This window comes from Equus caballus, chromosome 24 (genome assembly GCF_041296265.1).
Source record: "Equus caballus isolate H_3958 breed thoroughbred chromosome 24, TB-T2T, whole genome shotgun sequence".
Classification (NCBI taxonomy): domain Eukaryota; kingdom Metazoa; phylum Chordata; class Mammalia; order Perissodactyla; family Equidae; genus Equus; species Equus caballus.
Window position 1 is genome coordinate 15,521,825 of NC_091707.1, and position 16,776 is coordinate 15,538,600.

The 16,776-nt window shown below is 46.2% G+C and overlaps 1 long non-coding RNA gene across 1 annotated transcript; it reads right to left on the reverse strand.

The window, feature by feature from the left end:
* Positions 1–5,314: 5,314 nt before the first annotated feature.
* On the reverse strand, positions 5,315–16,203 carry LOC111770456 (uncharacterized). The gene is made up of 3 exons (XR_002803733.2): positions 16,154–16,203; positions 6,824–6,992; positions 5,315–5,771 (listed from the first exon to the last, which is right to left on the reverse strand). It is a non-coding gene; the product is annotated as an uncharacterized lncRNA (long non-coding RNA).
* Between the last annotated feature and the right edge of the window lie 573 nt (positions 16,204–16,776).

A 16,776-nucleotide genomic window follows, 5' to 3' on the forward strand; every position in this document is an offset into this window, starting at 1 on the left:
ATTTTGTCTAGAACCCAGAGAATCATTTCCTTTCTTCTAGAGAGTATTCCCACTGGGAACATTTTATTTCCCCTTCTGTTTTTCTTGGGTTCTCTTGAAAATCCCCATATGTGGCCCAAGGCACATTGCAATGAGGACTATCACATCAGGGAGCCATTCAAAATGAGGAGCCCCACACGACGCTTTCCAGCCCACGTCCGCATTCAAGACCCATGCTTGCCGGCCGCAGGCCCCTCCACGACCAGCCCACGGCTGCCGACATTCTCTCAGCTACTCCGAGAGAGGTTCCAGGGCCTGCCTCACGGGGCACAGGGCAGCCACCTGAAGGGGTTTTTTGCACTGTGATGAGGATAGAAGGAGGTAAAAAGGGGAGAAAGAGAGCGCCACATGCCTGATGTTCCAGCAACATTTCACTGCAGCCTTGACAGTGTCATCAAGAGGTCACGCTCCCTGGGGGGACAAGATTATGACACTTCTCTATTCCTAGTGATCAAAGGAAAACCAATTCCTGTCACAAAACTTAGAGGGTAGGAAAAACACTAGTCTTGCCACAACTCGGCTCTGTCCATTCATTTATTCATTCAGAAACGCTGATGCAAGCCAATACGAGCCGGCCCCGGGTATGCAGAAACAAACAAATAGAAAGAATCCCTTCCCTCGAATTCATTGCCTCTGGGCAAGACAAATATTACCCAAATCATTACACGCTTCACTGTGAAAAGTGCTCCGTGGAGCGGCAGCAATAAGACCGGTGCTAAGCACGTCACTTAAGCAGGCTGGGTGTCCTTTTGCGTGTCTGTTAAATGCCAAGTGCTAACAGGAGCTACTCCCAGGTCATAGGATAATATTGTGTTTTCTTTTATTGCTGTCTCTTTATGCATTTTTCCTTGGAAGCTAGATAATTTAATAATTCAGACCATAGGTTTGGAGGAAAACCAGCTATCTGATCTTCAGCAATTTACCTAAACTCTCTGAGCCTCAGTTTCCACACTCTGAAACAAGGGTAATGACTATCCCCTCCTCACTGCGTGGCTGAGAGGATGAAACAGGATGAGAGTCCAGAGTGCTGCACGTTACAGAGTAGATACCCTGAAGATATGTTATGTCTACAAAAGATGACAACATGTCAATTACTAGTTGTTTTCTGTTTAATGCTCCAGGTAGTCCCCACTGCCGTAGCACCTGCAGTACAAGGACCCCATCATTGCAACTACCACTCTTCGCAGAGGACGGGTGTGCTCCGGGCCTCTTGTGGAGGACAACATAGTATTCTGCTTTGGAAAGCAGAGAATCATCCCAAAACAGCCTCTGATGTTTCTCTTCTGCGATGGTTCTCTAGCCCCCAATGTCTCTATTCCAAAGTATGTATGGAGGTGGGGTGTAGTTTGGGGTTCAGAGATCAGGATTGAGAAGAGAAGGGAGGTAACTGTTTCTTCCACCGCCCGACCCCATGCCCCCCAAACTCAAGCACTACCCAAGCCTGAGGTTGATTCATAACTACAAGTATCATCTCTGGTCACGAAACGATCCAGCCCTTTTGAAAATGCAGCCACAGAAGTTGACTTGCTGACCTCTCATGACAATGCATTCCACAGACTCCAGAGATGGCTTTTCAGCCTTTAAAATATGGTTAAGTAAATAAATAACTTACCAGCCCCAAATTCCTACACACCCCATTTCTTCCAACTTTTGTGAGGGTGACCTCTGGCAAAACTCAGTGAGAAGAAAAAGTGACCCAGTCTTACTCCTTTTCACATAAATATCAGGAGCTAGTCACCAGAATGCGTCCCAGACCATGTGCTGGAAAACACATCTGCCTGCAGCTGCGTGGGGCCCTTGTTGGTCCTTTGTCCCCTTCAGGAAGCAGGAATGTCCTAGAAGGAGGTGGTGAGGGCTACAAGGCCTCCAATTTCGAGCTAATTGGGACCTAGAAACATTATCTAAAATTTAAATAACAACATAAAATACTCTCACTTTAGTCTACTTCAGACATTTTTCAGCCATCCAAAAGGGTGGACCTCTTCTTTTCCTAACTCTACCGACAAAGAGAACGTTCTGTTACTGTTAACAGTACATTATCGTTCAGTGGATTGTCTATAGTCAAACTCATGTTTGAAGAGTCCACTTTAATATTGGCAGTCTCGACGAAAGCCCGTCCTGAGAGTGAAGGTTTTGCTGCAGCAGAGAAGTCGGTGGACTCCCCTGCCCTGCACGCGGGCCTGAGGCTTCGGCTGCGGCTCCCCTCCTCTCTGAATCTCAGTTCCTTCCTCTTTGGAAGAAAGATAAAACCTCAAACTTTTTTTATGGGAATTAAGTTAGGCAGGCTAAGGAGCTGGTTAAACACACACTAGAGCCACACGGCCTGGGTTCAAATCCCCTCTCTACCACTAATGACCGAGGAGCTTGGGGAGCTTATACAGCCTCTGTGTGCCTCAGTTTCCACAACTGTAAAGTGGGGTAGTCCTAGCCCCTTGCTCACATGCTTGTCGCAATGACTCGATTTCATCTATATAAAGCACTTAGAATGGTATCTGGCAGTCGGTAAGGCAAAAAAAGTCACAGTTATCATTGTTACTATTATTCTATTAATAGAGTTAAGAATTATTATTATTACTATTATTAATAATATGCTTGCATTGTGTCAACAGGTGTTTTAGCAGAAAACAAGGGAAATAGGAACTAACACTTATAATCATGTATTCTGTGAGCCAGTGAATTAAGGATTTCTTATTTAATCCTCACAAAACCCTGTAAGGTAGTTATACATTATGATCCATATTTAAAGCGGAGAAATTTGAAGCTCAAGTAGATTAAGAAAATTGCCCCAAATCACACGGTAGTTAGTAAAAAGGACAGGAATTATTTCTGCATTTAATGAAGAAATGTAATGAGCGCCACTAAATGCTAAGTGGGACGTGAAGAGCAGGAAATATGCAGAGGGGCGTGATGCTGTCCTAGGCCCGGGGGCCTGTGGAGACAGAGGGGCACTGAGTGCGCTGAGCCTGCGGGAGAGAGGCGGGCCAAGGGCCTGTGCAGGGGGTGGAGCAAGGAGAGTGGATCCACAGGCTGCCGTGGAGCCACAGACTTGGGAGGCGGCAGAGGGCGGCAGGATGCTGTGAGGGCTTCAGCAGCGAAGAGGGGCAGCAGGGTAATTCAGGGAAAGGGGACGCCAGGGGTAAGGTTCCAAAGAGAAAGACAGCGTGGTTCAAAATGGGGGGGCTAAGAAGTCAGGGCTGCTGAACCATCCCTCAAAATGTGTGGCAGGAGACCGGGGCTGGAGAGCAAGCCTGCAGATGCGGGAACCGGAGGCCGGGCTCCTGCTGTGGAAGCTTCGTCTGCAGGGAACAGACTTGGTCAGATTTGCGTGTTAAATTTTGCTGGCTGTGTGGAAGGCAGATCTGCAGTGTCTGAGAGGAAACAAGGAAACAGCGAAGAAAGCTGTGACAGTAATCCAGAGAGGTGCAGAGAGGGCCTGGACCACTTGGAAGAGGAGTCAGGGCTGAATCACAGGCATTGATCGTCTCCTCCAGGAGATGCTCAGGCGAGGAAAAGGAAGGAGTCATGCACAACTCCCAGGTTTCTAGCTTGGGGTCCCCGTGAATGGAAGTCTAACCAACTGAAAGCAAAGATGCGAGAGGTGGAGGAAGTCTGGGGGGAGGAGTTTTTAACGACGTGATCAAAAAAGGATTTTGGCACCCACAACTGAGCAGCAAGGACACACAAGCAAATGCAGCGGGATAGTGACGCTGTACCCAGATACCACACCACCTCCACACAGTGCGGCAGCCTCTGCTGGGCGTCTGCTCAGAGAGAACCAGGCCTGCCGGAGGGTGACGAGGAGAGCAGCCCCTGGGAGAGGCTGAGGAAGCAGCGGGCTTTATTTCCACGGAGTGAGAGTTCAAGAGAAGCCTGGGAGGAGTCTGGGCCGGGGCGCTTGCCTTTTGCCCTGTGAAGAAGGATGTGAGGAATAATCAGGCCCCAGTGTTCCGGGCACACTCTGGCATCACATAGCTTTACTGTGAACACCACTAGGGCCCTCTGAAAGAGTCTGAGGCCTGAAGGAGGAGCCCTTGTCCTATCTGGTCTGCAGCGATGAAGCCAGTGTCGGTGTAGTCCCTGCTGTGCTGTGTGGCAGCTCTGCTGTGCTGAAGACACAGACATGCAGAGTGAGCACTGGTGCAGGCAAGGCCGGCACCAGGGAGGAAAGCACCGCCTGCCCCCAAGCGCTCACGCTGTCAACTCCCACATCTGGAAGAGGAGCGCAGAGGCACAGGCTGCAGAAGCACAAAAGGGAACTGAAAACCAATCGTAATAATGGATCTCAACATTCTCATTCAGTTCAGCAAGTCTTGAGGTTTCTACCTCAGAAATACCTGGACTCCCTCTGCCCTCTCCCATCCTCCCTGTTCCTACCCTTCTCTCCCTGCACCACCGTGACAGGCTGCATCCAGCTCTCCCACTCAACCCTGCTCCCGACAGCCTCTCCACAGAGCCTCAGAGCGATCTTCTGAGATGGAAATCAGGTCATCTTACTCCCACGCAGGGCCAAGGCCAGAGGGAGCAGAGAGGGATTCGCTTTCATCCTCCCTCATGTGCAGGGTCTTTACTTAAAATTGCGATATTTGTTCATCATGGATTTTTGCATTCACTTACATTTTTAAAAATACAATTTATCTTGATTATTGGGTTTTTCAGCACCCCCTCGAACTTTGTGCCTTACTTTCCTGACACTGCTCCTAGGCCCTAAGTCCTCCAACTCTTCCCCGTGGCATTTAGAAACAACTCCTTCCTCTTGTCTTGGCCCCCGAGCCTAGGTGACTGGACACGTCGCCCCCTGAGCCATGCCCTGCAGCCACACTGCCTGTGTGTTTCCATGTTTCGTGCAACCCAAGCTCCCTCTGGCTTCAGGGCTCTGTACTTCCTGTCCCCTCATCCTTCAATGCTCTTTTTCCAAACGGCTGGCTCCTTTGAGTGACACTCAGATGTCATCCAAATAGCACCATTCAGAGGGGTCTTCCCTGACTGATCAATCCAAAGCGAAGCCCATCTGCCCTGTCAGTCCCTCCACGCCGTCCTGAGGTGTGTGACTCACGCTGCGTGGCACGAGCTGCCGTTACCCGGTCTGTTCATTTGCTCACCTGACTTTTCCTCCTTCCGCCTCTCCACCCTTGTGAGGCCTGTGAGAGGAAGATCTTTGACGTGGTTCACACTTTCTCCTGGGAGCTGGAACAAAATCTGGCACACAGCAGGAGCTCAAATATTTGTTGAATGAATGAACGTGCTACCACTACCAAGTATTTAGGTTACGAAATAATACAACTAGCTGCACAGTATTTATTGAAAGACTGGACATATTTTAAATGATAAATGTAATGCCTTTTTTTACCAAATAACTCAAAAAATGGGACAATTTTCCATTTTTTCCTGAAAGAAGTTCTCAGTGAAGAAGGATGGTCACCATAGAGAATCTGTGGAAGGGACTCCTTTGTTCCACGTGACGTTCAGACTTTCTCCACCTGTATATGTTGGAGACATCAAACACCCCTCTCTCCGCTGAAGAATTCAATTTCCTTAATAATAAACTTGAGGGAGTGAGTGATGATATTGACAGCTAGCATTTCAAGCAGTCCACAGCCACGGGCGACTGTCTCCAAGCCCTTGTCCGGCTCTAACATTTCAGGCCTCTCCAGTTCTTAGGTCACCCACTCCTGACTCATGCGGGTAACAGGCAGGTCCTGGGGTGGTCAGAAGAATCAGGTGGCAGCTGGTGCCTTCAAGTAAATCACCAAAGAAAGAAAGGCAGGACCAGACAGTTTTTATCACTCACAGAAAAATTCCCGTTACCAGCCCCCACATGAAAAACACAAACAAAATATTCCCTAGGTGATTAACTATCACCTTCCCATGAAATTTCATGAGCTTGCTATGTATGTGCTGAACGTAATCAAGGAGATTTTATTTATATTATTAAATCCTTATAACACCTCTGTGAGGTAGGTAACACAGGCCCACGATCCTTTATCCGCAATTACAAAAGCCAATTATCTCTGAAAACTGAAAGTTATTTTTTACCTCATTTGGTGGCAAAAAGTGGCCTGAATGAAATGACGTGAGTGTAATTACGATCTCCATTTAATCCCTACTGCAAATATTTATATGTGTTGTCACAGAAATAGGAAGGTGTTTGATTACAGGGTACTTCCAGGGTATTACATAATATATATGTATTACATTACTTTTATTCAGAAAAAATTCTAAGTACCTAAACACATTTGCCCCAAAGTTTCTAGATAATGAACTAGGTATTACCCTCAATTTTATAGGGGGAGAATGTTGAGGCTCAAATGTTAAAGTAATTTGCCCAAAGTCACTTAACTATAAAATGGTAGGGTCAGGATTTGAACAAAGACCTTTCGACCCCAATGTCATTTCCTACTCGTAAGCAGGTGATTTTCTAGAGAGGAAGACAAACATCTGTGTCACTAAGTGCAGCATAAAGGAGGTGAACGGGCACTCTACGAGGGGCGCAGGTAAAGCTCTGTTAGAATTCAAGGACAGAGATGGCTCCAGCTGGCTCCTTTGAGGAGAGCTTCTTGCTACTACTTTTCTTTTTCATAAATATCACTGCTGTCACAGCTCAAGGAGGTTTGGCCACCCGACATGCTGTTACTTCAGCAACCCAGAGCCTGGGGTGTATCTAATGACTGGTACCCAAAATGGAGCTGGACATTTGAGGTTTGGGTGGGCCGGGATGGAGGTAGCTGGGGAGACCAATCAGGTGGCAGAAGCCAGTCCTCACTGAAGACAACGGGGATGTACATACACAGTATCTAAAAATCACAGCACCGTTTCTTCAGGCAGCCTTCAGGGTCAGGAAGTCTAACACGGCAGCTGGAGCAGCAGAGGATCCAGAGAGCAACCTGAGCGCCAGGGAGGCTACTGCAGGCCTGCTGACTCACGGCAGGGCCACCGCCGCAGACGGAGCTCACCAGCTGTGAGAAGAAGCCACAGGCAGTTACGTGAGGTAAGGAGTTCTAGTCAAGATAACAGAGAAGCACAGCAAAGGAAAGCGCAATGGGCCCATAACTCAGGGGCTCAGAGGGACCCTAAAAGATGTTTTGGATTTAGGCCTGACACAGACATACCAGATCTGGATCTGATTGAAGACAGAGAATCAAGGACTTCTATTTTTGAAAAATGGTAGAGATCCTGAAATCCGCCAGCAATAAAACCGTTTAAAATATATGTATATAAATAGTGTAATGCATATTATCTATTATGTTACATATATAATAGATAATCGTATATTATGCTATATAATTACAACATATATAAGTTGTCTATGTAATTATATAGACCTATATTAGTCAGTTTTAGAAAATAAGCGACATACCCACAGATCAACTAAGAAGCTGAGGCTGAGACCAGAGAGATAAGAGAGTTCTCGTGTGGCCATTGTGTGAGACAGCAGCCAGGCTGGAGAGCCACCCGCACAGAGGTAGATTCACAAGGGGTAACTCCCTCAGGAAAATGTGACCCGAAGGAGAACCTGTCCGGCAATGGCAAGCCCAGAAGAAACTTTGGCTCTGGATACAGGTTAAAAAAACAAAATAACAAAAAATATTCTTCTGAGATTTCAAAATCCCAAATTGGCCACACACAGGAGTTTAGAGCTAGAAATCACACTATCTGTGTGGCCCAAAAAACCTACAAGAGAATTTCAGTTAAAGTGGACCTGGGTCTGTGGTGTCCCCAGGTACTTGGCAAAGACTATGGAAATCCACCCAGAAAAACAAACCTCAACCAGGTCCCAGAGAGCTCCCTCGGAGTCAGTGCCAACAAAGATGAACTCACACGAACTTACAATCCAAAGTCACAAAATGCACCAGGCGAGAAGTCCCCAGGAACAAGAGTCATCAGAAACAACAAATAATAGAACCAGACCTAGAAAGGCTTGGGACAATGGCATTATCAGATCCTAAATGAAAGATTAGAAGGTTTAATATTTTTGAACAAATGAAAGAATCAAAGCTATGAATAAGGAGGAAGAGACTACCCAAAATGAGAAAAAAAAAAAGGACCAGACAAATTTGAAAAAGTACCAAATAAAACTTCTGGTCATGGAAATAAAATAATTGTTACTTAAAACTCAGTGAAACCACAAGGATACAATCAGCCAAATCCTGAATGTGGGCAATTCCACTGGACAAATGACCTGTTTCTTTATAAAGTAAACAGCAAGGGGAAAACAAAAGGATGGAAACTGTTACAGAGCAAAAGAGATGGAAAAGCGAGGACCCTGATTCAAACAAGCCAAATCCAAAATATCGTTAAAAATGATAGAGAATTATTTGAAGGACAACAAATATCTATTTTCTGTTGACTCTGCTAAATTGGGCTTTGTCTTAGACTTGAAGCCCAGTATAAGAAACAGCCATATGGCGGCTCTGCACAGTTTGCCTGTAAGGACACCATCAGGGAAACGTCCACTCCTTTAGTCTGCTCTTAATAAAGACCTCCAGGGGGTGGTGGGGGTGGCCCGGTGGCGCGGTGGTTAAGTTCGCGAAGTTCTGCTTCTTGGCGGCCCAGGGTTCGCCAGTTTGGATCCTGGGTGCAGACATGGCACCGCTTGGCAAATGCCATGCTGTGGTAGCCGTCCCACATATAATGTAGAGGAAGATGGGCATGGATGTTAGCTCAGGGCCAGTCTTCCTCAGCAAAAAGAGGAGGATTGGCAGTAGTTAGCTCAGGGCTAATGTTCCTCAAAAAAAAAAAGAGACCCACGGGAGCATTTGCTTTCAAGTCTCCGTAGAAAAACCGTGCTTCTCCTAAACCGAGTCACTTTTACTTCAACGATACTACAACTCTTGAAACCATGTCTGCTCTTCTTTTTACTTGGGTCTTTGGGAGACGCAAAGTCAAATATGCAACCACCTCAAGCAGCCACACAGAACCACGTGAGACACACTCCTGTGTGCTATTCTATGCCATATTCGCTCTATTTGCCTTTCCCTGGATTCCTTTGAATCCAAGGATCCCTTCAAACCTCAGGGTTTAAATAAGGTTGTAATCTACGTCACAAGGACCTCAAGCTCTATATAAGTTTTTGGGGTGATTAGAGGTGATGCATATCATGTGCACCATAGACATTCAGCAAAAGCATTTCTGCGCTCAGCTTTTCATCTCAATTAAGCTATCGCTCCGTAAGGACACAGCTTGTATCTTTTCATCTTTATATCACACATAATGCCCTGCACATTTAAATGAGCTGATTAGGAGGGAGAGAACTGGAGCATCATTAAGACCCCACTCAATGGTGTAATACTCTGGCTTTACTGACAGGAACGAATCCTACATCCCATTCGCTGAAGCCAATGTTTGAATCTTTGCAGATTTTCATGATCTACTAAGACACAAAGTTCTGGAGATAGAGATAAATACCGACGGGAACTTGAGAGGTTACTACAGTGCATTGTACTCCTAGTTAGAGTGAAAATATAACCCGAATTAACATGGGAGATGCAAGTCAAGGCAAACCCATTTGACCCCCCTCCTCTTTTGAATCATTATTCGGTTCAAACTTTTTTTTGTTTGAAATTTTGTTCCAACTCTTACACGTTGTTCATCATGGATCACAGCACATTCTAATTTAGTATCCGACTCTATTTGAAATTCACACATCCCATTTTCGTTTGTATTAGCACAGTCTAAGGAAGACTAGAGGCTAAAGAGCAGAGACCCACATGACGGGACACCGGTCACAGGAGTCTCAGTCCCCAGGGACCCACAGCTGCAGGAGAGACGAGAGATGGGCTGAGCAGGAACGACACAGGACCAAGAGCAACAGCAACACCTGCATCGATTATATAATTTCAAAGAAAGACTTATTATTCTCCTTTTACAGGTGAGGACACCAAGGCTCTCTGAAGTGACTTAACTTCCTTGAGGTCCACACCTAGAAAGTGACTGACCCAGACTTTGAACCTACAGCCATCTAATTCTGAAGCTCCTTCCACACCACCTTGCAGTGGTGAGAAGTAGCACCAAGAAAGCATAAATAATGTGTTTGGGGGGTTGAAGGAAGGAGAACAACAGGAGAAAGAAAGAAAGAAAAGAAACTGATAGGACAGGAAAGTGGTATTTATTGAGCAACTACTGTGAGCCAAGCCCCTTAACATGCATTATCTTAAGTCACACAGCCAATCTGTGTGGTAGGACATTTTTATCCACAGACAAGATGAGTCTCAGAAAAGAATGACACCTCCGAGGTCACATAGCCAGAAAATACACAGCTAGGAATAAAATTCACATCTTGTGACCCAAAGTCAGGGACTCCAAAGGCCATTTCTCAAACACAAAGTACTTTTTATCCTCCTATTTCTTTTGGTTTCTCTTTACATCTATCTGACCAAATCTCAAGAACCAGGCCAGCGAGGGGCCGGGACTGGGCTACAGGCCATGCGAGCTCCCCGGGGCGGCGGGGCCAGGGTGACCAACCATGCTGTCTCCTCAGAGCTGAGGCGTTTCCAGGACACAGGACTTTCAGTGCTGAAATTGGGACAATTCCGGGCAGATACTGATAGGAGAACTCAGTGGCTCTGCCAAAGAGGGATCCGTCACCCTGGGGTTAATAATTCCACGCAGAGGCGGCCTTGACCAGACAGCCAAGCAGCAGGGTGCACGCCTGGAAGGGCAGGCATGGGGTTTCAGGAAGCAGCCCGGTGAGCACAGCCCATCTAAGATGATGTTCTTAAACTACGCCAAGAATGTCTTTCTGGATTTGAAAAGGATTCTTACAGCACCACAGCCATCCTGATGAACATCTAACTCTACCAGTCTGTCCAGGGCAAAGCGTTTCTTCCCTTTGCCCCACAACCATCTACACAGCATAATTTTGAAATTGATAGTTTGCAACTCTGGCTTCTCTCCTCACCCTAAGCTCTGACACTCTCTTTGGTGTCTTTACCCCACTGTTTTAGGCAATCAGCATTCTGAATTTTGTCCATCTTATCAAAATCTGGAAAGGCTCTGCAATCGTTCATTGAATCCACTAGTGTGAATTAAAGCCAAAGTGTCGCTTCTCCCAGGAGTATTTTCATCTTGCTGCATTCTACATTTCCAACTGTGGAGTGACTCGCTCTCCTAGCAGCTTCAGAGAGTGCGGGAAGGTCGTGGGGTGTGTGAGGGAGCAGACAGCTCTGCCTCACCTTCCCCACCACCACCCTACACGCAGGTGACACTGGACAAGTAAATCTAATTCAGAATCACAAGCAACTCGTTGAAAAAATGGGTAAGACTTGCCCTCTTTTGAAATTTTATTTACTTGATTTATTTTTTTCTAGAAATACAATGATAAAAGTTTTTTTCTCTCTCTCTTTTTTTTTCTAGGAAGATTAGCCCTGAGCTAACTACTGCCAGTCCTCCTCTTTTTGCTGAGGAAGACTGGCCCTGAGCTAACATCCATGCCCATCTTCCTCTACTTTATATGTGGGATGCCTACCACAGCATGGCATGCCAAGTGGTGCTATGTCTGCACCCGGGATCCCAACTGGCGAACCCCAGGCCACTGAGATGAGGAACATGCGAACTTAACCGCTGTGCCACTGGGCCAGCCCCACAATGATAAAAGTTTTTAAAAGTTGTTTCCTGAGTCCAAGAGACATCTCTCTTCTGATAGTTTACTGAAAACATGGATTACATTTTGCTCTGGGATGAAGGTTGCCAGGAGCCCTTGCAGTCGGCCACTTCAGGAAATGATTCTTCACCCCTTCTGAGCATGGAGGCATTCAAAGGCCCATTTCTCCAGCCAGACAACTCTCAGACAGAGTCCCAAGCAGCTTGGAAATCCTCTACTGATTGAGAGTACAGCCCACCCAGGGCGGTTCTTCCCAGAGTGGCTGGAAGATGGTTCTAGTAAAGGAGGTGGAACAGGATGGCAGAGGGTTGTTGCAATTTTCTTCATATTACATTTTTAAACTTTTTATTGAAGTATCATCTATGCATAGAGAACTACACAAATCATAAATACATAGCTCATATTTTTTTTCAAAAACTGAACACACTCATGTAACCAGCACCCAGATCAAGAAACAAAATATTACCAGTACTTCACTAGCTATCCAGATAAAACATTATCTTGACTCCTAAAACTATAGCTTAGTTGTTCCTGTTTTTGAAATCATATTAATAAAATCATTCACTAAGTATCCTTCTCCAGCTGGCTTCTTTCACTCTGCATTATCTTTGTGAGATATTGTTGCATGTAGCACTAGTGTGTTCATTCTCATTGCCGTCTGTGCCTTTGAATGAATATACCACAATTTATTTTCCATTCTATTGCTGATGGCCATTTGAGTAGTTTCTAGCCTGAGGCGACTACAAATAATGCCGCTCTGAACTTTCATAGACCTGCCTTTTGGTGAGCACCTGGTTATATGTGCCTAGGGGTAAAGCTGCAGGGTCACGGGATGCATGAAAATGCTCAGCTTCAATAAATATTGCCAAACAGTTCTCAAAACCATAGCCATTTCGAGAGAGAGCACAGTTGATAATGGAGTCACAGAGTGAGAAGAAATTCTGGAAATCCAGAAAGCACATCCCCGGGCCTCTGGCTGGCTTACATTCCCATCGACTCCACTGGGCACAAACCTCTTAATATAGAATGTACATATCCTCTTTTCCGTACCCCTTTCACTAATCGTAACGTGGTAAAAGCAGCCATGGGGTGACCCCAGGGTCAGGACCCTGACTTTAAACTTACAAGCCCCCTAAACTCCTGGCTCCAAGCTGGCCGAGCATGGCAACAGTTCAGAGTGCACTTTTTGAGTGCAAAGACCTGGGCTCAGTCATCTACTAGCAATCATTTAGCTTCTCTGAGCCTCAGTTTCCTTATCTGTAAATTGGCAATTATATAAAGGCACTTGCCCAGAGCTTGTCACAAAAGAGATTATATTAGTTACCTAGAGCTGCTGTAACAAGTACCACAAACTAGCTGGCTGTCCCAGCACTGGAGACCAGCAGTTAGAAATCCAGGTGTCCGCAGGGCTGGCTCCTTCTAGAGCCTCTGAGGGAGTGTCTGTTCCACGACTCTCTCCTCGCTCCTGGTGGCTGCTGGCGACCCTTGGCGCTTCTTGGCTTCCAGCTGCTTCCCTTGGCCTTTACATGGGCTTCTTCCCTGTGTGTCTCTCTCGTGTGTCCACCCTACTCTGATATGACCTCATCTTAATCTAACTAATTATATCTGCAAAGACCCTATTTCCAAATCACGTCATGTTCTGAGGTTCTGGGTGGACGTGAATTTTGGAGAGACACTATTCCACCCAGTACAGAGGCATTCAATAAATAGTCCTTGTTATTATGTACTAGTTTTATTATTTGACTGACTAGTTGATGGATAGATGAACCTTTCCTTCATTAACTCAACAAATATTTATTGAGCGTCTACTATGTAAGAGGTACAGTTATACGTACTGGTGGTGCAGTCTTTGCTCTCATGAAGGTCACATGCTAAGGGAGTGAGCAGGGGATAAACAAATCTATAATAATCATATAACTTGTCAGATGGAGATGGTAAGAAGCAAAGGGAAGCAGGAACAGTCTTGTGTGTGACCTTCAGCTCTGGGGACTTGTCGTTGTTATTGTCTCAGCCCTTTGTTGTGTTCTTTGCAAAGTACGACATGAATTTTTCTCTCTAAAATCAGAACAGCCACTCCAGATAGCATTTTCCACTACAGTGGACAAGTTAATCTTGATTATCCCATAAACTGGAGACTTGTATAACTGAGGAAATTGTTCCAAATGAAAGAAGAGCTCACAGGGTAGGAGGTAAATTGAATTCCACACGTGATAATAAGAGAGAGCAAAAAGAGGGCAGTGATGCATCAGGCCGCGTGAATCATCTACTATAAATCCAGATGTTTGCAAAATGAAAAACAGGCCAAGTCCATGACCTTGTGAACTGATGTAAGCACTGGTTAAAATACGATGGGAGAATAAATATCATGGAATGTTTTTTTAAAAAAGTCATGAAAAGGCCATTTACCTATCTATCACCTAAAAACATGTAGTAGATACAAAAGTATTTAAAAATTTACTTTGAACTACCATCAAACTAAACTTTTTAGCAACCAAAGTTTCAATTATCATCAGTAGCACAGCATGAGTGACTTGTTATATCATCGTGGAGAGAAAAACACTTTGTTAAGCTCATTTCCAAGGAAATGAAACGCTTTTCAGACATGTCATTAACACTCATAAAATCCTGTGGAGCCAAGCGGAGGGCAAATGTGATTTTTCAGAATGATCACAGACCATCAGCAGAAGGAAATTTCATTTAATTGTCTGAGTATTTATTTACTTATTTATACTTCAAGGAACCGATTTAAGGAAGGAGACTGTGGTAATCTGTATTATTAAGATACATATCAAACAACAGAGAAGGAACCTACAGTTAAAAAAAAATAACTAAAGTGGACATGGAGAAAAACCTGTCACAGACATGAAGAATGAATCCATCAGAGACATGGAGAATGAACCCATCAGAGACTGGAGAATGAACCATCACAACACAGAGAATGAACCATCACAGACGTGGAGAACCAACCCATCACAGATGCGGAGAACCAACCCATCACAGACGCGGAGAATGAACCCATCACAGACGCGGAGAATGAACCCATCACAGACGCAGAGAATGAACCCATCACAGACATGAAGACTGAACCCATCACAGACGTGGAGACTGAACCCATCAGAAACATGGAGAATGAACCCATCAGAGACATGGAGAATGAACCCATCAGAGACATGGAGAACGAACCCATCACAGACTGGAGAATGAACCATCACAGACACAGAGAATGAAACCATCACAGACGTGGAGACTGAACCCATCAGAAACATGGAGAATGAACCCATCACAGACGTGGAGAACGAAACCATCACAGACATGGAGAATGAACCCATCACACACAGAAGCAAAGCAGCAACAAAGTGGGAACTGTTTGCCCCTGTAATTCACGAAGCAAAGAATCCTGAACCCCCAGGGCCCCTCCTGAGTCTGTAGTAACCCAGAATTCATTTCCACGCTGTCCCAGAACATTGCTGGTTCCCCCATACTCCACCTCAACCTCATCTGCTCCAACCCCTCTCCAACACCCCACATTCCCCTTCATATTTTCAAATTCCTCATTACTGGATGTTTAAACCACTATTCTTATCCTCTTCCCATCGCTACCATTTTCTGGGAGACAACATCCCCACCTACCATGCAGTCCCACCTGGTACTTCTGTCTTCATTCTTTGCATTGTATCCCCCTGCCTCCAGTCTGCTTCCCCTGCTCATTGTCTTACAAGAATTTCCCATACCTACTCAAAAAAGGCAGAGATCTTCTTGGATGGGTAAAGAGCAGCAACAACAGTAAAGTTTTCATGGCTTTTTTGCCTATGGTAGGTAGAACTATGAAAGAGCCTGTGAGGCCCTGAAAGATAATTCTGCGTTCTGCAGTGTGTTCATTCATGGAATCACTCATTAAGTAGATGTTTACTGAGCAGTGCTGGGTGAGAAATTACCTCGACACAATGTACGCTACCTCCAAGTACACTACCAGGCAAGCTCTCCCAGGGGTCACGGGACAGAAAGCTTCTCAGGCTACATTAATATGTTTGAATCACGTGTTCATCAAGTGAATTTAAAGCACACAGCGACAAACAAGAGAAAAAAATGTGGTGTAAGTTATCACACTTAGGCTAGAGTGCAAGCAGGTGGAAGAAATCACACACCCTCAACTCTAGGTTCCGCCCTCCCCAGGGATGGTGTTGTCTGAGGACCAGAGTTAGGTAAGGGCAAGACAGACCAACAAGTCAAGGGCACATGCCTGCTCTCTCCAGGCAATTCCATCTGACCCTAGCTGTAGTTCGGCACTCAGCCTGCTGAGCAGCCATGGATTATATTCGCATTTCCTGGGTAGAGGACACACAGGGCTAAAATGGGGCCGTCAATGGGTATCGAAATTCAGACCTCATAAGTATTCAGCACCTCATGCGTATTTCGTGTATGGTGAATATTTACTAACTACTTGGTCCTTCCATCCCTTTCTGTCTACGTTCACACATATATGCTCTACTTAAGTGATTTGTGGAACAGGTTGCTCACCCTCTGTGCTTAACACGCCTTGATGCGTTTCATCCATTCTATTTGTTTTCTTCCACAGCAGAAAGGAACGTTCTCAAACAATACAGCACAATGCACATTAGCGGCAGCTCCCGTGTTCCAAGCTCCGGGGGCAGGAGGACAAGGCACAGAGCGGCGAGCAAGCAAGCGCGGGAGTGAGGCTGCAAGAAGCAGGCGGCAGACACCCTGCGGGGTTGCCACGTGAGGAAGGCCCTGCCCCGGGAAGCAGACGGGCCTGGCGCGCAGACCGAGGAGGGCCGACGAGCCCGGGCGCGGAGGGGCCCGGGCGGCGCCTGCGGGAAGCCGGAGGCGCGGAGGGGGCGTCTCGGCCCGCGCGTGCCCGCGTCTGTGCGGCGGGACGGCCGCAGGGCAGCCCTGGCAGCGGCTGGTGCATGAGCCCCCCAGCGGCGGGCGGTGTTCGACGCCGTGTCACCCTGCGGGACGAGGCCTGTTTGGTGTCTGCGGACACAGGGGGTCTCTGGGCTCAGCCCTGATTTCACAAGGGGGCCCCTTTGCTCCGTTCATCACAGATAAACAAGCCCCTTTCTGGGCCCCTTTTCAACCAGAGCAGATGAGGTTGTATTTATATTTGTGATAAAAGGGGA